Source organism: Lynx rufus, unplaced genomic scaffold (assembly GCF_022079265.1).
Source record: "Lynx rufus isolate CCGP_SWC_20201006 ecotype Redwood Valley unplaced genomic scaffold, mLynRuf1.p SCAF_7, whole genome shotgun sequence".
Lineage (NCBI taxonomy): Eukaryota > Metazoa > Chordata > Mammalia > Carnivora > Felidae > Lynx > Lynx rufus.
The window spans coordinates 82,601,438-82,610,534 of record NW_025814889.1 but is presented as its reverse complement, the minus strand read 5'-3'; positions in this window follow the sequence as shown (position 1 = coordinate 82,610,534).

The following is a 9,097-nucleotide window of genomic DNA, read 5'->3' as shown; positions in this document are numbered from 1 at the left end:
CTCTGGTTATGAAGGAGGAAACACTCCTTAGGTTCTTTGTAAAACAGTTGTATTATTTGTAAGGTTGTTGTCAGGGTTTAATGAGAAAAGGTGGGTAGAACTCTTACTTACAGTGTCATGCTGGTCCTTTAAGAAGCATTCAATGAATGCTATTTATTCCTATTATCAACGACCCCACCTTTCTCCTCTCCAGCTAGATCCCAAGGTGTGTTTGCTGGTATACATTCTTATACTTAGAGAAACATCATGCTAAGCATCAGGGGATATGAATGCTGCATAAAGCTGACACCTTTGGGGCCATCTCTGTTGGGTGCTGCCCTCACTGTATAAATGAAGAAAGGGAGGCTTTATTCACAAAAGCTCTCTGCATCTAGCATCCCTTATTTTTCCTTTCTCTTAGCTTATGATTTGGGTTCTTATTTTACTGTGAAAATAAAAGTAATCAAAAGAAAACATAGTAGGGCACCTGGATGGCTCAGTCAATTAAGTGTCTGACTCTTGATTTTGGCTCAGGTCATGATCTCCCAGTTGGTGAATTTAAACCTCGAGTTGGGCTCTGCTCAGAGCCTGTTTCGGATTATCTGTCTCCCTCTCTCCTTCTGCTGCTCCCCTGCTTGGCCTTTTTCTCTCTCAAAAATAAATCAATAAAACATTAAAAAAAAAGAAAAGAAAACAGTTATCTTTCTACCACCAATCTGGCCAATTTACACCCCCCTTCCTCTTTTATATACATAGACTTCCATCTTGTTACAATGAGTCATTCTTGCCACTATTTAAGCCAACTGTCACTCCGCCATTCCCATCCCTCACCCCTACCTACCCCACCCTTCAGTTCTATACTTCAGTCTATTCCTTTCTACCTTTCTTCTGTATTATTCCCTTTCTCCTATATTATCAAATTTTCTGCTAGATCATTCCCATTAGTATACAAATGTGCAGTGATATCTGCCATCTTAAAAAATAAAACAAACTTTCTTTGACCACATGGCCTTCTAGTCCTTTGCTCCTAATACTGGTGCAAGATATTCTATTATGTGGATCCCTGTGCTTTATTTGTTCACTAGTCCCATGATTGCCTCCAGCTTCCTGCTACCACAAATGATGCTGTAGGTGGACATTTCTCCTTCAGTTCTGTGATAATTTCTCATGCGTATTGAGCTCCACACTCTGGAATGTCATACCATGGTGGGATTTCTATATCTCAACTCCCTCACCAACATTTAATGTTACTCAAGTTTCCAATTTTTCAATGTGCCATGAATTTAAAATATCTCCTTGCATTTATTTTTCTTTTTTTAATGTTTATTTATTTTTGAGAGTGAGAGAGACAGAACACAAGCGGGAGAGAGGCAAAGAGACAGAGAGAGGGAGACACAGAATCTGAAGCAGACTACAGGCTCTGGGCTGTCAGCATAGAGCCTGACTTGGGGCTGGAACTCAGGAACTGCAAGATCATGACCTGAGCCAAAGTCAAACGCTCAACCACCCAGGTGCCCCTCCTTGCATTTCTTTAATCATTAATATGTTTGAGCATCTTCTCAATTTTTTTCTCACTTTTGGTTTTTCTTTTTTATGAATTGCCTATTTGTTTTCCTTTGCCAATTTTTCTATAGGGATTCCCATATTTTTCCATTGACTTGCATCAGTTTATTGTATAGTTCAGATATCAGTCCTTTGTTAATTTTAAAAATTGCAAATATTTCTTCCCAACTTTCATCATTAACTCTGTCAATAATATTGTTTAATGGGGTGCCTGGGTGACTCAGTTCATTAAACATCTCATAAGCTCAGGTCATGATCTCACAGTTCGTGAGCTTGAGCCCCACATCAGGCTCTACCCTGACAGTATGGAACCTGCTTCAGATTCTGTCTCCCTCTCTCTCTGCCCCTCCCCTATCCGCACTCTCCTTCTCTCTCTCTCTCATAAATAAATAAATAAATAAATAAATAAATAAATAAATAAATATTAAAAAATAATATTGTTTATTGAACAGACATCTTTAATTTTGGTATAATTTAATCAATATTACTTCTTATGTTTTGTGATCTGGATAATTTTAAAGACTTCTCCACCCACTTATTGAGGTATAATTGAAATATAATCAATTTGCAATAAACTGCATGTATTCAAAGTCCACAACTTGATGACTTTTGATATATGTATATAACCATAACCACAATCAAGATAATGAATTTATCCATCACCCAGGAACATTCCTTCATACCTTTTTGTAATCCCTCCTTCCTAATCTCACCCTGCCTTACCACATCTTATGTATATCCAATTGTTTGAGTACTATTTATTTACTGATAGTGGATTTGTAATACTAAAAAAACCAAACTGTACTACATAGTAAAAATGGGCATTTGTTTTTCATTATTTTTAGGGAAGAAAGTTTCAGGTTTTACACACAGACTCCTTTGAACTGGATCTTATGAAATAAATACACAGAAGAGGTAAAAGGTATAGTAAGTTTCATATTACATAAAACTCCTGTGAGAGTGATTAATGCAAAAAATGAACAAACAAAAACACGCAATTAGAACTAATACATACATTAAAAAAAAGATTTCTGGCTACAACCACAATATTACCCAATCAATAGTAGTTATCTTGGTTCTAAAACTAGGTATTGAAAATGCATGAAATGAATGTTATCGGTTCCTCTCACTTATGTATATACATACAAATATTGTAAGGAAAAAAAAAGCAAATATTCTAAATAAAATACCAGTTAACTTAATCAGTGTGTTATTTACTTTTTTTAAAGCTTTATTTATTTATTTTGAGATAGAGAAAGAGAGAGAGAGAGAGAGAGAGCTCGTGAGGGGCAGAGAGAGAGAGGGAGAGAAAATCCCAAGCAGGCTCCGCGATATCAGCTCAGAGCCCTATGTGGGGCTTGATCTCCCCAACCATGAAATCAAGGTTGAGCTGAAACCAAGAGTCAGAGGCTTACCGAACTGCTGAGCCATCCAGGTGCCCCAAGAAATTAGAATATTAATCAAAGAGTTTTCTACCCAAAAGTCTCAACCCAGATGATTTTATAGGCATATTCTACTGACTTCCAAGAATAGTTTCTCACTACTTTATGAGTTTTTCAGGAACCAGAAAAAGAGTGTGCAATAATTATTTATTTATTTAATGTATTTATTTTAAGTAGGTTCCATGCCCAAGGTGAGGCTCAAGCTCATGACCATGAGATCAAGAGTCCCATACTCTACCGACCAAGCCAGCCAGGCACCTGGAGATAATTTTTTATGTTTATTTATTTTGAGAGAGAGAGAGAGAGAGAGAGAGAGAGAGAGCAGAGGAGGGGAGAGAGAAAGAGAAAGAGAGAGAGACTCCCAAGAAGGCTCTGCACTGTCATCAAAGAGCCCAAAACAAGGCTCTGTCCTACAAACTGTGAGATCATGACATGATCCCAAATCAAGAGTTGGATGCTTAACCAACTCAGCCACCCAGGTGGGATTCTCCTCTCTCTCCCTCTCTCTGCCCCTCCCCTGCTCATGAGCACAAGAGGCTCATGCAGGAGTATGTGCATGCTCTCTCTCTCTCAAAAATAAATAAACATTTAAAAATATTTTGTACTTTCTTTAATGTTTGCTGGCATTTTCAAGTTTTGAATTTCTTCCTGACCCATTTGCTCAGATAATTAAAATCTCTTTCTAATAAATGATTCATTCTTTAAAAAAAATTTTTTTTTGTTTTACTTTTTATATTTGAGAGAGACAGTGTGTGAGCAGGGGAGGGGCAGAGAGATGGAGACAGAATCTGAAGCAGGCTCTAGGCTCCAAGCTGTTAGCACAGAGCCGGACATGGGGCTCAAACTCACGAGGAGTGAGATCATGACCTGAGTGGAAGCAGGGCACCTAACTGACTGAGCCACCCAGGCATCCCACTTATTCATTGTTGAGTTGAATGCTTTTTCATTTGTGCCCAAACTTTTTTTTTCTTTCAAATGTATTTAATATTCTACATCTCTAATTAAAGCTTTAGTTGTATCCTACATTAAAATAATAATAATAATAATAATAATAATAATAATAATAATAAAAACAAGGGGTGCCTGGGTGGCTCAGTCAGTTGAGTGTCTGGCTTTGGCTCAGGTCATGATCTCGAGGTTCATGAGTTCAAGCCCTCATGGGGCTCACTGCTGACAGTCCAGAGCCCACTTCCAGTCCTCTGTCTCTGCCTCTCTCTGCCCCTCCCTCACTCGTGCATGCTCTCTCTCAAAAATAAAATGAACATTAAAAATTAAAAATAAATAAATAAATAAAAATAGTTGTATCCTAGAAAATATGACAAACTTTTATTTAAAGTATTTCATAATTTCTCTTACTCTTTTTTTTCCCCTCTTACTCCTTTTTTAATTCAAGATTTACTAACAGTATGTGCTTAGGTTCCAGACATTTGGGGATTTAAAAAGCTATCCATGGGGCGCCTGGGTGGCTTAGTTGCTTAAGCGTCTGCCTTCAGCTCAGGTCATAATGTTGCAGTCTGTGAGTTTGAGCACCACATGGAGCTCTGTGCTGACAGTTCGGAGCCTGGAGCCTGCTTCAGATTCTGTGTCTCCATCTCTCTCTGCCCCTGCCCTGCTCATGATCTATCTCTCTCTCTCAAACATAAATAAACATTAAAAAAAAATTTTAAGCTATCCTTTAATTAGTTATTTCCCATGTGATTGTGTTACAGTCATAGAACATAGGCTGTGTTATACTGATGCTTTGAAATGTAGTATTGGGGTGCCTGGCTGGTTCAGTCCATGGAGCATCAGACTCTTGATTTTGTGGTCATGAGTTCAAGCCCCACCTTGGGCACAGAGATTACCTTAAAAAATTAAGAATAAAAATAAATTTAGAAAAAATTAAAATGTAATATTAAGACTTCTTTTGTAAGTTAGTACATAGTCATCTTTTGTAATGTTTCACATGTACTAGAAAAAGCATACTATCTGTTTGTTAGATGTAGAATTCTCCATATACAATACACTGAACTCATTGTATTATTCACATCTTCTGTATCTCTGCTTATTGTGTCTGCTTCATCCATCTGTTTCTAAGAGAGCTCTGTAAACATTTCCAGTTCCAATAGTTGATTTATTTATGTTTGTTCCTAAATTTATTGTTTTTTTTTCAATATATGAAATTTATTGTCAAATTGGTTTCCATACAACACCCAGTGCTCATCCCAAAAGGTGCCCTCCTCAATACCCATCACCCACCCTCCCCTCCCTCCCACCCCCCATCAACCCTCAGTTTGTTCTCAGTTTTTAAGAGTCTCTTATGCTTTGGCTCTCTCCCACTCTAACCTCTTTTTTTTTTTTTTTTTCCTTCCCCTCCCTCATGGGTTTCTGTTAAGTTTCTCAGGATCCACATAAGAGTGAAAACATATGGTATCTGTCTTTCAATTTATTGTTTTTTATAAGTGCAAAAGGGGAGAATAAAAGTACTTTTTCACATGCCTCTAATGAAGAGTATGAATTACCACATGTAAAGCCTATATAGAGCATGCCTGGCTCTATTGAGTAACATAGAAGTTACTCAATACGGTTAACTATTTATTTATTTATTTATTTATTTATTTATTTATTTATTTATTTACTTTGAGAGAGAGAAAGAGTTGGGGAGGAGCAGAGAGAAAGGGAGAGAGAGAATCCCAAGCAGGCTTCAAGCTGTCAGTGCAAAGCCCAATACTGGGCTCAATCCCACGAACCAGGAAATCATGACCTGAGCTGAAATCAAGAGTTGGACGTTGAACCGAATGAGCCACTCAGGCACCCCTGATTTTATTTTTAAGTAATCTCTACATAAAACTTGAGGCTTGAACTTACAAGCCTGAGATCAATGGGGTGCCTGGGTGGTTCAGTTGATTAAGCCTCTCTGACTCTTGATTTCGGCTCAGGTCATGATCTCATGGTTCATGGGTTCAAGCCCCATGTTGGGCTCTGTGTGATGTTGGGCTCTGCGTGGAGCCTGCTTGGGTTCTGTCTCCCTCTCTCTCTGCCCCTCCCTTGCTCTCTATCTCTCTCAAAACAAATACACGTTAAAAAAGTTAAAAAACAAAACAAACAACCCTAAGATCAAGAATCGCATGCTCTACCAGCTAAGCCAGCCAGGTACCACTTAACTATTACTATTTATATATTTTGAGCCTATATTGCCAAGCACATTTATGTTGGTTATGTTTTCTTGCTTTCTTTGTTTATTTTATCACTATGTAATGCTATCTCCTTGGTTCATAATTTTTGCCTTGAATTTTATCGCATAGTAAAACCCCAATTTTGGGGCACCTGGGTGGCTTAGTCAACTGAGTGTCTGACTCTTGATTTCAGCCCAGGTCATGATCTCGCAGTTCTTGGGTTCAAGCCCACATCAGGCTCTGATGCTGGCAGTACAGAGCCTGCTTCGGATTCTCCCTCTCCCTCTCTATCTCTGCCCCTCCCTCCCTCATCTGTTCTCTCTCCCTCTCTCTCAAAAATAAATAAAATTAAAAAAATTTTTATCAGTGAAGCTAAAAGGCAATTGACAGAATGGGAGAAGATATTTGCAAATGACATATCAGGTAAAGGGTTAGTATCCAAAATCTATAAAGAACTTACCAAACTCAACACCCAAAAAACAAATAATCCAGTGAAGAAATGGGCAAAAGACGTGAATAGACACTTCTCCAAAGACATCCAGATGGCGAACAGATGCATGAAAAAAATGCTCAACATCACTCATCGTCAGGGAAATACAAATCAAAACCACAATGAGACACCACCTCACACTTGTCAGAATGGATAAAATGAACAACTCAGACAACGACAAATGTTGGCAAGGATGTGGAGAAAGAGGAACACTTTCACCCTGCTGGTGGGAATGCAAACTGGTGCAGCCACTCTGGAAAACAGTATGGAGGTTCCTCAAAACACTAAAATTAGAACTACCCTACAGCCCAGCAATTGCACTACTAGATATTTATCCGAAGGATACTGGTGTGCTGTCTCAAAGGGGCCCATGCACCCCACTGTTAACAGCAGTGCTATCAACAATAGCCAAAGTATGGAAAGAGCCCAAATGTCCATTGACAGATGAATGGATAAAGAAGATGTGGTATACACACACACACACACACACACACACACAAGATGTGAGATATATATATATATATATATATATATATATATATATATATGGAATATTACTCAGCAATCAAAAAGAATGAATCTTGCCATTTGCAACTACGTGGATGGAACTAGAGGGTATTATGCTAAGCGAAATTAGTCAGAGAAAGACAAATATCATATGACTTCACTCATATGAAGAATTTAAGATACAAAACAGATGAACATAAGGGAAGGGAAGCAAAAATAATATAAAAAATAATATAAAAACAGGGAGGGGGACAAAACACAAAAGACTCTTAAATATAGAGAACAGAGGATGGCTGGAGGGGTTGTGGGAGGGAGGGAAGGTCTAAATGGGTAAGGGGCCTTAAGGAATCTACTCTTGAAATCATTGTTGCACCATATGCTAACTAACTTGGATGTAAATTAAACAATAAATAAATTTAAAAAGTAATAAAAAATATAAACAACTATAAAAAAATTTTTAAAGATAAATAAATAAATAAAACCCTAATTTGTTTTATGTTTATTTTTTTTTTTCCTGGCAAAGTGTTTCCCTTGATCACACATTCAGTTCTAGGGAAACCATCCCTTTTCTTTTTTTTTAAGTTTATTTGTTTTGAGAGAGAGAGAGAGAGAGTGGAGGAGGGGCAGAGAGACAGGGAGAGAGCGAGAATCCCAAGCAGACTCTGAACTGTCAGCAGCGGAGCCCAATGTGGGGACTCAAACCCACGAACCCGTGACCCAACCTGCAGTTGGATGCCTCACTGACTGAGCCACCCAGGTGCTCCTGGGAAGCCATTTCTAAGATCGAGATTGAAGGACAGGCAGTTTATTAGTGAGTGCTCTTGGGATTGGCAATTGCAGGAAAGAAAGGAAGCAAGAGTGGCCAGATGGAAAAGTTGATTGCTGAGCAGTCACAGTGCTTCAACTAATTGTGAAGGGAACTCTGAAAAAAGGTTACTATCTCACCCTCTGGAGAGCCAGTGTTTTACCAAGGCATGTGACATACTTGCTACTTCCTGCTCAACCAGTCCATGTTGCATGATGTTATCAACATAGCAGCTCAATATAGTGATGCTCTGAGAGATGCCTAGCTGGTTAGGTCTCTTCAGATCGTTTAATGACAGAGAGCAGAAGAGCAAACATACCCCTCCGGTAAGACTATAAATGTACATTGTTGCCTTTTCCAAGTGAAGGTGAACTGTTTCTCCAATGTGAACTGTTTCTCGAATGTGCACTGTTTCTTTTCTTCTTTCTGATAGGGATGGAAAAGAATGCATTTGCCAGATCAAGGATTGCATACCATGTACCTGTTCATCTGCTCTAGCAATGATACCACATCAGGCAAGGCAGCTACAAGTAAGGCTACTACTTGGCTGGATTTACAATAGTTCACACACATCCTCCAGTATCTGTCTGGTTTTCACAAGGACCAGAAATTGGTGAATTAAATGAAGATATTATGGAGACTATTACCATTGCTTTTTTTTTTTTTAAACAGTCCAGGGGTCTTGTATTCTTTTTACACCTGTCATGAATCCATAACGAATGGGTTCCAGCAGCTCAGGCTCCTTTCTACTGGTTGTCATAAAGTATACTTCTCTGGGTAAACAGGCTGGGGCTTCAATTGAACCCAAGTACCTTTCTCTTTGGGCTTCTTTCTTTTTTAAGTTTATTTATTTTGAGAGAGAGAGAATGTGAGCAGGGAAGGGGCAGAGAGAGAGGGAGAGAATCCCAAGCAGGTTCAGCATTGTCAGTGTAGAGCCTGCTGGGGGGCTCGAACTCATGAACCGTGAGATCATGACTTGGGCAGAAATCAAGAGTCAGACACTTAACTGACTGAGCCACTCAGGTGCCCCTCTTTAGCTTCTTTCTTGATCATTTTCCTTCACACAGTTCAGGAAGCTGTCTCAGCTCTTAGAGTGCTTGTTAAATGCAGTATGTATATTAATTCTCTCGGCAAGAATCTTGCCCTTATTTGTTTA